Genomic DNA, 17,235 nt, shown 5'->3' on the forward strand with positions numbered 1-17,235 from the left:
AAGCAATCCAGACGTGGTGGCGTTCAACTCAAGACTCGGGCGCAACATCATTTTGGGTAAACAGAGCCATTACAGCATGCTCTAAGGAGTCTCATTTTCCAGCACGTCCTAGCAACCGTGGAGTTTCCCCCTCGTCGCGCCAGGATTTAGTTCGCTGTTTTTCGTCCACGAGATTTGTAAGCGAAACCCCGGCAAGCCCGCATCTAGCTGCCGGCCGTTCGAGCTTTCGCAATCCATTTGGCCCATCCGTAAATCCGCATTATGATGACGACTCGGGGCAGCCCGGTTTTTCATTCTTGATGCATTGGCCTTTGCCGGGCCGGGAAACCAATCCTTGGAGGGGGGCAATTCGTTCCATAAAACGCCGTAAAAGCTGTAGGGACGACGAGGAAAACTGGCCAGACAAAAAGTACAAAGCAAAACAAAAGTTAAGCGAGGGAAGGATTCACGGGAAAACCCACTGCAGAGTTGATTTGTGCAGAGGCAGCCGAAGCCCGGTGTGTCTGTGAGAGTGAAAAGTGAATCCATCCGCATTCGGACTGCACTGCTATCGTGATTCCCAGGCGCGTCCTGTTCGCTGCATCCTTCATCCATGGCCATCACTCTCTCTCTCTCTCTCTCTTTCAGCTGCATTCTGTCCCACCGAACTGCGGTTCGTTTTCCAAAAATCCAACCGAGGCCCACGTTGAGACTGGTTAAATTTGAAATATTGCTTTCCCAGACCAGCATCCCCAGTCCAACATGCCACTCTTTTTGGGAGAGGCGGAGGGGAAGGGTTGGGGGGAAGGTTTGGCCGTTGATTTGCTGTTGGTTTTTCAATTCCGTTCCGCTGCGTCAGCCGAACGACGATGGTTCGTTTTTCGCTTTAAAAAAGGTACACAATTGCACCTTCGAAATATGATGCCATTTTCAAACAAACCCACATAAAAAAACCGATGTATTCACTTTTTGAAACATTCGCCAGTTTGTTTGATCGTGGCCAAAAGCGCAGCACTAATGCACTTTAAAGTGTGGGCGAATGGAAAGGAAGGTCCAAACGGAAACAAAATAAGGTCGCCCACGAACCGGGGCGAGATAGTGCGGAAAAATTACACCCACCAGCAAGGAATAAATACCTATATAAAAATAAACGTACACCAAGGTGGTGGGTTCCCGGTTGTCGTTGCTTCTCGTACATGGTGGTCGTGAAAAATGGGAACGTAAATCCACCGAACGGCGCGTGGAAAAGCGGGGGACGGCCTTTGCGTGGAAAAAGTACCCTACCCGTGTTTGGAGTCCATTTTTCCTTGTTTTCGCCGGCGCCGGTGGATGAGGTTCGTCCATTCGAGCGCACACTGGGTCAAAAGGTTTTCACTGGGCTAGCTCGGCGAACGGCTGAAAATGGGGGAAATCCAATGAGGCAATAGTGCCTGGATTAGGGTTTAGAATCGAATCGTCCCTATGGCGGGTTCTCTTCTGAGGGGCTAAAAAGTGTACACCTGGGTACCTGGGTTCACCCAGCGTATTCGGGTTCGGTGGTCCACCGTGAGCGCCATGTGAAGGTATTTTCCCATCCTCATTCTTCCGCCAAAGCGCGGTAGTTTTCCCAATCAAAAAGTGATTGATCGATAGTGCCCGTGCGGGAAATACGGGGGTTCCAAAAGGGTACCGTGTGCGAAGGAGGGACGTCGGGGAGGGTACAGCGCACGAAGTGAATGAATTTTGTGGACGCGTGGCCGTCCGCCAATCATGCCCCTCCAAACCTTGTGTTCCACTTATTCCGCCATCGCGATTGAAAAACGCGATCGAAAGTAATTCCATCGGGTCTGTGTTGCATTCATCAGGTAAAGGAAAAGGTACGGGCTTCGTTCAACGGTACGGTGGAAAGCTCCAGGGGTGTTCGCGGGGAGCGGTGGGGTGAATGATCGGATTGAGAGCTTTTCTCTGCCCCATTGTGCGACTGTCTAATCAATATTCCTCCAGAGATTGAAAAGACAAGCAAAATGGACGTGCAATGGTGTGTGATGAAAATCGAAGAAAACTTACGGAACAAAGACAACGTAGCGAGGGGATGGCGGTTGGTCGGAAAAGCTGGGGACGGAAAATCACCCACCTTAAAACACGAGCCGGTGTGTGCAGCATGATTTTTCGATACGTTGCCTGCCAGTAATGAAGAAACGTCAGGTTGCGGTGAAACATTTTCCACCCCCCGACCGGTTTTCTTCGACCGTTTTCTCTACAATTTTTCCCCGAATGGCTTGAACCGCGAAGCTCCTTTACGGTACGGAGTGTGGAGCGGGGGGAACACGGGTTCTAGCGCGTTAACGAGAGGGGCGTATGCAGGCAACGAAGCGCGTACCGGTGCGATTGATCCCGATCAAAACGTCACGGCATGTCGAGGATGGGATGGACGATCGGCACTTTTCGTCGGTCGGGGTTGGGAAAACCCCCCCGTGCACCGAAAGGAGCGACTTTCGAGCGACCGGTTCGCGTGGGGATCCACAGTTAGCGCGGGAGGAACGGGTAAACCTACGATTGGAACGGTTTTCAATCAGTGTCGTTCATTTTCCATTTTCTTTCGCTGTTTTTCCTCGCGTGCCGTTCAGCGTATCGTGGATGCGAAAAAGGAACGCGTATAAGGGAAAGTCTCCTTTCAGCAATTATGGGTGGGTAAGTCCCATTCGGGCGAGAATGGAGAAGAGTTTGTTGTCTAATGAATGAAGGAAAGGTACTTGTCTTATTGCATCATCGGTGGTATTTTATTTGGAACGCTTTTCGGTACGGGAAAAGTAGGAAAATTTTAATCGAAATGCAAAGAAACCAAAAGCTTTCACAGAATTTTGATGAGCTCCAAACAACCTCCTCTTCATTTCTTCACTTGGGTTATGCACGACGGAAAATGTCCATTTCTGTACGCAAAACTGACCCCAAACTGTTTTCCCCACTGTCACTCACCGTTTTCCACCATGGCAAACACTTTTTCCAACCGGCTAGCAACAGGGGATGCGAATAATATTTTCCTCCGGCTCCGGAGCCACGCCAAAGAGTCGCTCGTTCTGTTCGTGTGTGCATGATTTACTTTTGATAATTATCGCAATGGGTCGTCCTTCAAGCAAACACCAAGCCCCGAGACACACACACACCCACTTCAGACACCCGTTTGTCCGTTTCACGGTGGTGCACAAATTCATTAACCTTTCTCCGTGTCACCGGGTGGTGGGCTTTACCGGCGCACGGTATGCTTCACGAGTCTAAGTCTTAATTAAGGACGTTTGTCCATCAGTTTACGCTCGGTGCACGATGGTTTGGCGCTAGGGAGAAACGGAGGTAAAGAGAAGCTTTGGCATACGGGCATAGAACCTACACGTAGAACGAACGGCGTCCGTACCATCCCGAGAAAGGTAGGATGGAGAAAAAAGTTCAGTTATTTATGCATTATGAGATGAGATGGGCATATGGAGTCGTTTTTTTCTCTCGCTCGGTCTCGTCCTGGGGTTCTTTGGGATCTTGGGTATGTGTTTGTTTTCCGATGGCCAAAAGGACATTAATCAACGCCGGGAACGAACCGATGGTCCCGGGCGAGAGTGATGTTGATGGTGATGAACGTATGGCACGCTAGCGGCGTCGTGCACCGTCCGAGAACCGAGCCCAGAATTCGATGCATGGTCATCATTAATATTTTGTTACTTCATCATCCATTTTCCAAAACGAACCGGCCCGGGGTGGAAAACCCTGCCGGGGGTCCACTAACGCACACACAAACAGACGCGCCGGGTTTCGGTGACAGTTTCAAAATGGCTACGTTGGTGATGTCGCTGTTTGCATTAACTCAGCAGTTTGCGATGCGTCCTCGCATGTTTTCCCTTACACTTGACCAAACATGAATGACCTACCAACGAATGGGCAGACCGGGTTGCTGTTGCTTGAAGTGCGGGCGCCTTTCTCTTATCGGTGTCCGGTGTTTGTCCTTCTGGTGGTCGCCGTATGCGTGGTCAGCAAGAATACTTTCTCATCACGGGAAACCCCCCCCCCCCCCCTCCGCCCCACACCGGGCGCTAGGTGCGTGTGGACCTACCGGAGAGCCTTCGGAAAATTGTTTCAGCAAATAGACAAGTGCCGGCCAAAAAAACCCATCGCACGCAGCGTTCTACCCGAAGCCGGGCAAAAGTTGTCAAATGTTTACTACCCACGTCTTGTGTCCAACGACGGTGCACGGTGAAGCTGACTTGTGCGTCGACTTTCCGGTCGGAGGCAAACAAATCCTGCCCGTGCACGCACGCACAAGCACGCACGCACGCCATTTCCAAAAAGGACCCAAATACCGTCGACCACACCCTTGGCGGGAAAGCATCCAAAAGGGGAAAAGCTCTAGGGACCGGGATGGGAAGCTCGAACCATAGGACCGCTTGTTGCGCCACTACATAGCTGGCCCTTGCTACACCATATTTCCACCCCTTCCTTTTGGTCCGAAAAAAAGGTTAATGTTCCTAGCAACGGAGAGCAGTCCGGGGGAGATGGTCTACTTGTCAGTATATTTGCCGGGGTGTTTTTTTTTTGTTTTGGGTTGGGCACCACGAAACCACGGGCAGAATATAAATACACCTTTCGCTGGTGTGCGCGATCCGGCGCAGAAAACTCTGCACGTAACTGAGTAAATAGTGGCAGTCCCTTGTGGCAACCGGTCCGGTAGCTTCAAACTCACGTACGCAGTCGGCGCAGAACGGCTGGACATCTGCTCCGGGAGTTGTTCCGATTCCCAAGTCGCATCGGCAAACTCCTGGCTGGAGCTTCTTAGTTCTTCAGTAGACTTCCCAGTTGGTGTGTATTTTTTCACTCTCCCTGTGTGTATGTGGTGGTATTATGGATGGTGTCCCATTTAATTGAGTTAGAGCAAATAACTCGGCCGTAATTCAACGTTTGCCCCCGTGGGTCACCGAATCGAGCCGTAGCCGCAGCATTCGCGAACCGTTCGCTATCGATGGAACAATATTTATCAATCAAATGCAATTGAAAGATCATCGAAGATCAACTTTAGTGAAGGTGGGAAAGGAAGGGGGGATGGACGAACATCGTTAGCCAACGCAAACAGTTGCAAGAGCCAAACAATCGCCTTCGATTGTTGATTCGGCTTTCGGGCCGCGCATTACGTTGAGAAAAAAAATGCCGGGAAGAACGGATCGAGTTTGGATGGAAACGAAAAGGAAACTAAATTCAATTCCAGCTGCACCGAATCGGAATCGGACGCGGATCCGGATTCAGAAACGTGCGCACGTCGCGGGGTCGCGGCCGGTGGATGAGTGAACAATAAAATTTAATGTTATGCTCCAGCGCAACGCGTTCTCGGGGTCGGTTCAATTAATCGCACCCGAAAGAGAGTGTAAGCAAGCGGACGTAGGCGAGTGAGGAAGGGAATAAATTAATTAACTCAATCTACGCTGTGGATGAGGTGTTTATAAGCCGTGCACCACACAAGATAAACGAAGCGAAGGCTAAAAGTCGGGGGGTTTGTGTAGTTTTTTAAGAGATGTTTGGCTTCCCGTCGCTTTTCGAAGCAGACAAAAGCACTTTGCAGGGTGCAAAGAGTGAACAAGTTCGGCAATTGTATGTAAAAAAGAATAAATAAGTCACTTGTAGATCGAGTGGTTGGTATCGATTAGTTCGAAGGGGGTTCTCAAAGGACTTTAAATACCTCATCAAACGTATCCTAGTTTCAAGATGTTTCTTCCCTCCAACCATAACGTACTTGTCCCGGTTTGACGATAAGGGACATCATCGCTCTCCATTCACCGACACCATTAGGATCACATTTGTCAATCGCAGCCACAAATACGAATAAGGCACAGGACAATTACTCACACCATCGGCATCGGGGCGTCTCAACACCTTACGATCCCGATGACGAGCCGCTTTTTACCTCCCCCGGGGCGTACCTTTCGGTGTCATTGATTATCCCCGCGCTTTGCCCTTCCTGAGCCTGAGGCTGCCTGTAAACCGATCCGGCTACGGAAAATCTGCTTTTCTTCTATCCCCTCATCGACCTGCACTTCACGTCGACTCCATTTGTCAATCTCGGTTTGTTCGCATCTCAATCGTCACACCTTGCGCACACCGATCGGAGAGGTTCGCTGACTCACTCCGTCCTCGAGAGTGACACGATATCAATCTGTCAGTTATGCTGTCTGGTGGATCACGTTCCCCACCCTTCTTTCCACTTTGGTCGCTCTCGCTCTCTTCACATAACTCCTGGCAAGTGCAAGGACCTTCTGCTGTTGGTTAATTTTGTTTTGATTTTTGGGGGTTTTCGTCGTCGGGCAGGATTGCGCAATACCAGGGGTTGAGGTGTTTGTGATGTTCGGTAGTTCATAATAGCTGGCGTGAATCAGGCTTTCGATAGTATGGGGAAATGGGAATGCTGGGAGGAGAGTGAAGCACAACAAAAAAGTAGATCCGTCAACTCGGCACACAATGGCTCAATAATCCGGCCGGTTCAATAGTGACGTACAACGATGCCAGAATCACACGCTCTCATCAATCACGACCCAATTGAATACGGATCAAAATGGTACGCCGTCCGGTGATGTTCACCTGCGATTCGGTTGTCGCGTTCGCGAAACGCTGGGAATGAATCGCTCGAGTTGTGGGCATAATTGTTTTATTCAACCTGGTGGGATGGAAAAGTTTCTGTTATACTATTTGGATGGTTTTAGTTTGAAGTTTGCGGAGGATGGTTTTGTTTGTCAATTTCTAAAGATAAGTCCTTGGATAGTTCAAAGCAATGAGGTATCAGGAGTGTAATTTATGCTAAACGAGAAACTGGCTGTTATTCAGATTGACAATTTGTCTCGGAACATAAATTTCCCGATGGAATGGGAAAAAAACAGAAAGTTTCAGAACAAAACACTCCTAAACAATCCGGGACGAAGAAACGCACCACTGCATCCATATTTCGATATTCTAGTTTCGTGGTCTACCGTGGTTTGCTGCTTGAACTGGACACCGTGGTCACATTCTCAAACACTCGGGATGAAAATCGCGCGCACATTCGGATGTGCCAGCCGGTGATGGTGATGCCGACTGTCTGTTGATGAAATCCATCAAGCGTATGATGATGTGTCCACCGCACCACGGGACCCGGCGGTTCGAGGCTCCTTGGATGATGACCGGTGCCCTCAGGGTCCGTTCCCCACTCACTGCGCTCCTTTCTGTCCCCGGGAAAACGGTATGGGAATTCTCGCTCAGCAAAGGTGGTTTGGTGGAAAACACTCTCTTGCACGAGAGATTTGTGACCATCGAGGGTGGAGGATGAGACGGAATGCTTTGTGCCGAGGTACAATAAATAAAGCTTAATCGTGTCCGAGCTGTTGTGTTCGGAGACTTTATTCTCTACCCACCCTCCTCCACTCTCCTCTTCTGGGAGAAGGGGGAATGACAGTGGTCCGTCATTCGTCTCGGTGCATAACACCGTAGATTTGGGTTTTCCGAGTAGCCGGCAGTTTAATGTTGAATGAAAGTCCGTTTGAGCGTTGGGGGTTCGGTTGGTATCTCTCGTGTTCTGTATTCTGGACTCAACTGGAGTCATCCGGATTCAACCGGAGCAATCCGGATTCAACCGGAGCCATCCGGATTCAACCGGAGCCTTCAGGATTCAACCGGAGCCATCCGGATTCAACCGGGTCTATCTGGATTCAACGGTATCCATCCGGATTCAACCCGATCCATGCGGATTCAACTGGAGCAATCCGTCTTTAACCCGAGCCATCCGGATTCAATCGGAGCCATCCGGATTCAACCGGAGCCATCCGGATTCAACCGGAGCCATTCGGATTCAACCGGAACCATCTGAATTCAACCAGATCCAGCCGGATTCAACCGGATCGATCGGATTCAACTGGATCCATCTATATTCAACTGGATCCATCCGGATTCAACCGAATCAATATGGATTCATTCGGATCCATCTGGATTCAACCGGAGCATCCGAAGTCGAATCCAGTATTCTTTCGGATTCGGATGCGGTTTTAGGAAGATGGAGTCGTTGTGGATTCGCGAATCCATTGCGAAGTTCTTATCACTAGTTGGTATACGGCTTTATGTATTCATCCAAACCCCGGAGAGAAATCAAAGCTATGAACGAGGTTGCAAGTAGAGTGAGTGATAGAAGGACCTCATGGTCAGCGAACTTGGGAGTGGGTTGGGAGGTCGGAGTTGATACCTTCTTTTAAGCGCCGTATTATCATCCAACGTCATTCAGCGTGAGAGTGCGTTGTTTAGCAGGACGGTTTTGGGTTACTGTACCGGATGGGAGTGAAACGATGATACCGGATGATCGGACGATGATGATACACCAACACCCGGACCCGGACTGGACCAACAATCAGTCGTCCTATTGCAATCGGATGGTGCTTCCGGAGCAGCGGTGCAGACCGAATTTGGAACCTCTTGAAAGCTGCCCTTCCGGTGCACGCTCGCAGTGGTTTTGGTTCGAGTGAAGAATGCAACCGTAGTCGGGATACCAGGAGGTTGCCCCACGGAGAATGATGTTTTATATCTTCTTCTTCTTCATCGTCGTCGATGCTGTTTCCTCTCTTCACATGCCAGGTTTAATTAGCTTTCCAGTGGAACGTAATATCTCGTCACGCTGGGGCAGAGGGAAACATTTCCGAGGGCATTTCTGTCCGACAACGCATTTTCACCCGCGAGAACCATTCCGAAATGTGTTCCCAGTCCGTGTCGCCCGCGCTTTTCCCCCGGTAACGCCCCGTAAGCCCGATTATACGCGTTCGAGTGTCGCAAAGTGGGCACGCAAATCCAACGCGCGCGTACCGGAACCCGGTGGCATTCCTTTGGCTAGCGTGCACGGCCAGATCGGGCAGCTGGGAAAGCATCAAGAATGCTGCGATGAAAGGCTCTGGCAGAGTGGTGCAGAGATTTTTTCTCTCCCCGCACTTTCCCCCAAACCGTTGATTCCTTGTGTCGCAACCGAACCCGGAAGCTCGGATGGACACCGGACGTTGGGCGGAGTTCCGACGCTCCGCGATGGATGGTCGGTGATAGGGGAGTATAATGGAAATAATTCATCCCTAATTAAGGGCAAAGAATAGCTGCTTCGTGAAGGAATGCCGACCCTCCCAAGGCAGGGCAAGTGGTAGGTGCGAGCGAAGAATTGAAGTGGTAGTTTAATTTTCTTTCTGCGCACATTTGTCCCCGCCCGAAGCCTCCCTCCCTCACCATCGCAGACGTGCTACCAGTTCGCAATTCCGTCAGACTTTAGGGACGATCCCGGCAGGAAGAAAAGATTCATAGCCCTCGGGGTTCGGGTCGGTGAGGTTTGGCGAAGGTAAAACTTAATGCCGCTCCCGGTGTGTAAGCGTCACGTAAGGGAAAGCCAACGCCGCTGGGCTGAGCGCAATGGAAATGGGAAAGCACTACTGTAGCTGCTAATCGGCTTACGAGGTCCTGCACTGGTTATTACACGCACTTAGGCGGATAAAACTTTTCGAGCGTTAAAGTGGAACGTCCTCTCGACTAAGCGTGGTCGTTGGTGTGAAACGGTTTATACCTTCCTTTCTTTGAGTGTGTCATGACAATAATGGCGCTATGGGGATTTTATTTGGTATGTTTAAAAATTGCATTGAGTTTGATACTATTTTCTATAACTGCAAAATATACAATAATGTTACACCAGAATGGCGAATATAAATTGCTCTCAAACTGTTAATTATCACTTATTTGTTCAGTGATTTATCTATGAATTCCCTCAATAGTTTTCGCGACTTGTAACAATTGATTCAATCATCACCGGACAAACTTGCGACGACTGACAAAACGCATGTTTTGTTCGTTTTTCTTCACCCGAAGTAAATTAAATCGCATCAACCTGCCATCGATCTAATGGGCCGGAAGAAGGAAAACATAGAGCGCCTTACACACACCCTATGGTACCGTACCAGGACAGACAGAGGGAATCAGATCGGTTTTAAGCACAATCAAGTTCGATTGAAGATTTAATTGAAGGGAAACCTATTTTCTGGTCAACTGAAGTCAGCGAACCATCCAGTGTTAACTGCGCTTGGCTTGACCACCTCCCGATGTTCTCGTCCCGATTCGATTTCCACATGACGATCGGCTTTTTCGCAGTGGATAAAGCTTCCCGGAGCCATTTTAAGGTGGCTGGCTTCGGCGCTCGTTTTCCCGGTACCGGTTGATTTCACGTTTAATTACAGCTGCCGCAGCCGAAGGGCAACGGATGTTGAAGTTTGATTCGTTAGACTTTTGGCTTCCAATTACCTACATGGGAAATCGTGGGCCTCCTCCGTTCGTCGGGCGAGTGTCCGGTGGGTTTTCGCCGTATTGAATCGAATCGAATTCAATCGAATTTTCCAATGCGACACATAGGGCTGTACTGTGGTTACCGGTGCGTTTAGGAAGTTTAAACCGGTACGTTAGAAGTAATCAGAACTTGTAAAGTTAGTTAAGCTGTGTGGGGACCATGCAACATTGGTACAATAAGAAGTGTACATGTTTTGCGTTACGCAAGATTTTTCTTTTCAGGAACACATTTCATACGTTTCTTACATTGTTACTTGTTAATTGTTGTTTGTTATTATTATTTGTTAAAGTAAAAAAGTAGTGAAACTATGCGCTCCAAGCTGCTCGTAAAATTATCTAAAACAGTTTATTGTACACCTCACTGGCAATTATTTGTGAATAAAGTTTCTTATAATATCTTATTTTACACAAATTTGTTCAGTCCATTTTGTGAGTGTGAAGTTTATTCTGGTTTCCATTGAAAGGGTTTTTTTTTTTATTATGTTTTCGACCATAAATTGAAGGCTTCTTTTCAAATCCTTGCCTTTACGTTGCTAAAACTATCGACCAACAAAGAGGTGATAAAGTTTTATTCACATTTCACTGCACGAGCCAGCAGTGTCAGTGTGTTCTTCTGTATCCTTTCTCAAACGTAGACTGTATGTCGATGCTCATTTTGCTTCTTTTTTTGTTCGGAGAGTTTTTTTCATTTGCTTAAAACAGTAACATCATAATGCAGCAATGGTACAGTGAAGTTTAAGCAGCAAAAGAAAAAAAAACAATAGACACATAAAGTTAGACAACCGAGGGATAATTTCGGTCCCGCACTGCCGTGATTCACCGATTATGGTGGACGGTATTTTTTGCGCGTGTCTGCTGCAGCTCTTCCTCAGGCACTGGCTTGGTTCCGTTTTTCTTTAGCATAATGGTATGCTTGTGTGTGACGAACAAAAAAGCTAACAAAATCGAGCGAAAAAAAAGAATCTGAAGTGCAAACCAGTTCCGGTTCTGTTTGGGAAAGTTTCCTTCCACGGTGTTTGTTGCCAGCCGGGCACCGGCTTGGCGGCGAAGTCATAAAGTCCGGAAGCACTGCGGCGGTCGGTGCGCTTCTCAGTTGACGTTGAACCCCGGGAAGTGCACTCCGTCAACGCAGGGTTTTCGGGGAGAAATATATTTTAATAAACGCTGGTGGACGGTTCAGTGTTTTCGAGCTTTTTTTTCCGCTTCCCCTTTCGTATTCCACTCTCCTTCAAGCACTGGGAAACAAGCTGGGCGGAACTAGCGACGCACGATGGTTTTTCGGCAACAGCTTGCCAGTTAATTAATTTTTGCATCTCTTTAGCAAAGAGCAGCGTCGGATAGGGCGGGCGTCGTGCAGGGTGGAGAACCATAATTTTTTAACTCCGCACTCCCGCCGGAATGCGGCAAGGATTCATGCTCCACACTTTATGCAGCGAAACCGAGCCAGATCGGATGTGAGATTAAATAAAAATGCACAAAGCGATAGAACGTGATTACGGATGACGTTGAGGTATGGTGTGTTCGCAGCATACAAAATGCAACTTTTGGCATCTAGTTTTAATAGATTCATGACTGTATATTTAACTCTTGATTTTGGACGCTAACGATACCCAACAAGAGGGAAGTATTTTACACTGAAATCTCAAATGAAGATTGATACGGTTTTCGGGAAATTTGATCCTCTACCCGGTCCAATGAAGCTGTTTGCCATCTTGAAAAACGGCGCAATCCGACAGTCCAGCGTCTTTTGCTGCATTCGGTTGCATGTTGCGAAAGGTGAACATTAATCAACATTATAATTCCATATCATCGAGATGCTAGCATCGGGATTTATAGCAATTTTCAACCTGCCCCTAACGTCTTGTTTAAGCCCAGCGATGATTAATGGAAACAGCGTCGAAATCGTTTCGATTTGGTGGTCTCCCGACCCCCTTCCGAACAGGTTCTCTATCCCACGTCAGGCGGTCAATATTTCATCTTCGATGAATCGACCGATCGGCTGCGCTTCGGATCTGTGAAAAGGCCATGGCAATGTGCAATTTTCCCAGGGGAAAACCTGTAATCCATACTGAAACAGGGCGATGGCAAGGGAGTTGGGACGATGCACTAGCCATCGCCAGCGTCTGCGTTTGGTTGTGACTATATTCCGTGACATAATTTAGCCACGTTCGGTATCGAATGGCAAGAAGAGACGAGAGAGAAAACAAAAAAAAAAATTGGGTGGCATATGCAGGCCCAGACGGTGGGGAATTTTAAATTTGGGTGTCCCTTCGTGTAAGCGTTCAATTAATTACAAAACCACCGGCCCAACCTTGGCATCGTTCCAGTCGGGGAAAATGATCGCGCAGTAAAAACAGTTTTCGATCTTGTCTAGTGTAATGCATAGCCTTACTCGCAGCAAAATCCAAGAAGCACTAGCACTAACACTATCTAGAAAACTGTCTCTACCTCAGACATCAATCAACAGCGAAAAAAGGTTTGAGTTACTTTTGCGAAGGGTGTAGAATGAAAAATATATCCCTAACATTCGAGTGATCGCTTCGAACCAGACAAACGAACGTTTGATTCTGCCAGGCACGCACATGCAGACCCCATTCTTTGTCTGTTCCGCGGGGTGGCAATTGGCGCAGCATTCCCACACTTAACCTTGCCGGCCACAATCGGGTCGCTCGTGCTGTATATATTTATTTTTCTTTATTCCTACCGTTACACCGATCCACCTAACCTTCCGAAGTTGCAAAGCTCGGAGGGCGGTAGCACACCTTGGAAGGGAACTAGAATGGACCCCCACACGCAAACTGCAGCGTAACGGGTGCGACTTCCAAACGTTCGTGGGATGACGTGTTTAAATTATAGATTCGCCTCATATTTTTTCCCATTTTGATCTCACAACAGTTGAAGCACGTTGTTGAAATGAAAAAATGTCTTCAGCGAGCAATTTTTTGAAAACTTCGCTTATTAAATTTTCGTACAAATAATTGTTTGTATGCCTTCCGGCACATTTTGAGTTCTTTTTCTGTAAATATTTATGATTTTTGAGTTCAAATCTTGTGCCATCCAGTGGCGCATTACAAGGTAATCAAACTAAGCAGCTGCTACGGGCTTGTTTTATCAAATTAGTTTTGAGGATAATGGACATGGATTAGCAAAAGTAATGTCCTGCACATTTGCAAATGAAGTTTTTCTTTTCACTTTTATCTTTTTCAAACATTTCAAGATCAACTATGTCAAATCGAATAAAAAAATGAATTAAATAGTATAAAATAAATTACTCTTCAATTTGGTTCATTGAAAATTAAAATTATTGATGGTTTTGCATGGAATAAGGCTTTGAAAACGTTGCAATGAAATAACATTGATAAAACTGTGATTTAATGTTAATTTGGTTCCTTAAAAGTGTGTGGTTTAATCTAAAAATAAATTTAAAAATATGGAAATAAATAATTGAATGGTGAAAGCATTGCATGTTTTGCGGCCTACAACTTGTAGCTGCCTTTAGAACGCTTAACTCGCCTGTGGAGCCATTTATAGTTTTATTTAGACATACTTAAGTTGGCTATCCCAATTAGATCGACTTACAATGTTTAAAAGTAGTAGGCAATTATATTAAATTAAATTAAATAAAAAATGATAGGATTTAAAATTTAATTAGTAATCTGAATCTGGATTTCGTGGAGTGTTCAATAAAAAAAACATACGTTTTTCGCGTTTGTTGATGTTTTATATTTGTAATTTGATCAATCAATAAGTGTTTAGAGGTGACAACAATCGTGACACATTGTTGAAATTGTTTGTATATGAATAATAATACGCATACGAGGCTTCCTTTAAGTGGCCAGTATAATAATATTTAATTTTTACTTTTTAAATTCCAAAACTAGTCAATCCAATCAGTTCAAAAACAAGTTACAAATAAGTGTGCGAAAAGGGTGGCGCGTTGGCAATGGGAGCGGGATGGGGGATGGGGGTTACGTCGCCCGCGTTTGCAATGAACACCAACGTTCATCCAGCATCGGGTCCACTTTTCCGCAGCGCCGGCAGCGTTGGTGCATTTGCAACTGCACCGATGATCGATTGCATTGCACTTCGAAACTCGGTGCCGCCGATGAGAGCGGGTCGCGCATCGTGTTACGTTCGTTACGTTATTCCTAACCCTCCCCCCCTCGTCTCCATCTCCGTCCCTCCGCTGTCCCACTCCTTGGTTTGCTCGTCGTTGAGAACGCTGCCGTTGGGAAAGAAAATTCAAACGCGACAGAGCACTCCCCCCCGCCACCTTCCAGCACCCAGTACTCCACCCGTCACCCGCGGTTCCCGGGGTTCCAATTTTATTGAGGTTCGGTGTTCGGTTTTTGACGCATCACAACGCGCTGACAACACCTGTGCCGATCGTTACCGAGCCAGCCCAGCGTGGACGTGAACGTGAACGTCGGCCGGCTCGCCAAGCGCTAACTGCTCGCTAATAATAAATCGTCCACGGGAGTTCCGCAGTGGGCTTGCTGGTAGTGCTGTTGTTGTTGTTGTTGTTGTTGTGTGCACGGGAGCATAATTCGTCCGCGGACTGGGACGGCGTCTTCGTCGTCGTTTTCGCGCGAAAATAGGCTGACCCGGTCGCGACCGGGGAGCGTCAAGTTCGCGAAGTGGAAAACTCGCGAACGGTTTCCTGGAAAAAACGGGGGAGGGAGGAAAAGTCGTCCAGGCACCGGAAGGGCGAAGGCCATCGTTAGGGCATGAAATATGGTTAAGATTTTCGGGCAACAGGTTTCTCGGGGGTGTCGTTTGCCATTCTTCGGAATGTTTATGATGCTTGTGATCACCGTGGCGAAAAATGAGTCAGATTTTTGGACAACCGTTTCAGATAACCGTTCAGAAATATTGTGCCTGATTTCTCCGGGGGGTAGAATGATGGGCCATTATATTTAACTGCAACGTTTACTGGACTTGCAGAGGAGTTTGGAAACAAATTGTTCGTATTGTTCGCTGAGGGAAAACTTCAAGTCGACTAGCTGCAAGAAATCTCTCAATTTTTCAATATAAATTAGAGATATACAACATTCAAAACTGAACGTTGGTGATGAAATTTCCAACATTGTCATAATAAATGAATCTTCAGCAACGATTCCTCACCAAAGAGCATAAAAACCATGTTCTCAACGAGCTGGAAAACGCACTCTACATTGTACTTATGTTGCTGTTGTACAGCCGTTGTACATCCGATACCCTTCCACCTGACCATCGAAACAACAATCGATATCATTGTCCCTCGCATGTTTCGTTCGTTCACAGATTGCATTTTTAATTCGATCTCAATTTATGCAGAGTGGTTCCCATTCGCCAGCGTCCACCACATGGAAACGCATCCGTGATTGATCGTCCCACATTATCGGCCCCATTCGGGGGATTTTATGTCGCACCCACGCCACGCGTCGCCCTCGCTTGGCGCCACCGTTGTCCACCCGAATACGGCATTCGGCGTTGTGCAGTGGTGAAATTATTTTTCACCTTTATGTTGCGTCTTCGCATCACAACTGCCATTAATTATTCGAAGAGTTATGCGAACGCACACATGGATGCACTTGGGCAGGCCTCCTCCCCTTCTGTCTGTTGGGTTTTGGGTGGGCTGTTCCGCTCAATTTGTGTTGCCTTTTAACCGACGCGAAAATGATTTCCCACTCCCCCGCTCTCCAACTACCAGCCAGTGCTGGAGTGCTGGAAAATCCTTGCCGAACCGAAAAAGGGTTTCCGACCAGCTCCACGTGTTCGTGCGAGTTTCGAATTAATTATACAGATCTTAATCACGGACCTGCAATTGCAATCAGTGATGTTCGACCGCAAGCTGTTGACCCACTTTACTGGCAGCCTGGTTCCTGGGCGGTTTTTTTGTGGTTCGGGTGAGATTTGTGGGAAATACCGCAGTTCGTGTTTATCACCGTCGGTTCGTTGATTGGTTGGTTGGTTGTGATTTGCATTCTTAGTTGTTATCGAAAAGATACCAAATGGTTTCGCTTTCCTGAAGAACCATAATTATCGTTGAGAATAAGGCAGCGCTCTGTCAGCTATCGAACAAGACAAACACGACAAACACGACAAAAAAAAAACGATCAAACCCAAGCAATCGTATGGAGGTGCTCTGTCAACCTGCATCGAACATGTCAGACAAACACGACACAGAACAAAACAGTTTGATTTTGTCGTGCAGGGCTGTATCCCACGGAGAAACAGTATATACCTTGTTTATTCTGCTACCTTGCTGCTGGGAAAGTGACAGTTCTTCACGACAAGTCGCAGAGCACCCTTCGAACAATGTCGTGTTTGTCGTGTTTGTTGGACTGTTCACAGAGCGCTGCCTAAAGGCAGCGCTCTGTCAGCTATCGAACAAGACAAACACGACAAACACGACAAAAAAAAAACGATCAAACCCAAGCAATCGTATGGAGGTGCTCTGTCAACCTGCATCGAACATGTCAGACAAACACGACACAGAACAAAACAGTTTGATTTTGTCGTGCAGGGCTGTATCCCACGGAGAAACAGTATATACCTTGTTTATTCTGCTACCTTGCTGCTGGGAAAGTGACAGTTCTTCACGACAAGTCGCAGAGCACCCTTCGAACAATGTCGTGTTTGTCGTGTTTGTTGGACTGTTCACAGAGCGCTGCCAAAGTAAATACGCCTAAAGTTATGCAACCGGGTTGGAATGGGTTTAAATTTATCGTGATCAACTAAATTAACATATTTCTTTTCGCATCTTTCTTCCCATTTCTCCCCATTTGCAGGATCGACACATGGTGTTCGATTCAGTAGCGCGTCAGTAAATTCCGTCACCATTTCGTCGACCGTGGTGAAACGTAGGCCAGCGCCGCAAATTACGGTAGCGAGCGGCCCGCAGGTCCTATCGCCGAAGCGACTCCGCACGACCGCGCTGCCCGG

The sequence above is a fragment of the Anopheles ziemanni genome, chromosome 3, assembly GCF_943734765.1.
Source record: "Anopheles ziemanni chromosome 3, idAnoZiCoDA_A2_x.2, whole genome shotgun sequence".
Lineage (NCBI taxonomy): Eukaryota > Metazoa > Arthropoda > Insecta > Diptera > Culicidae > Anopheles > Anopheles ziemanni.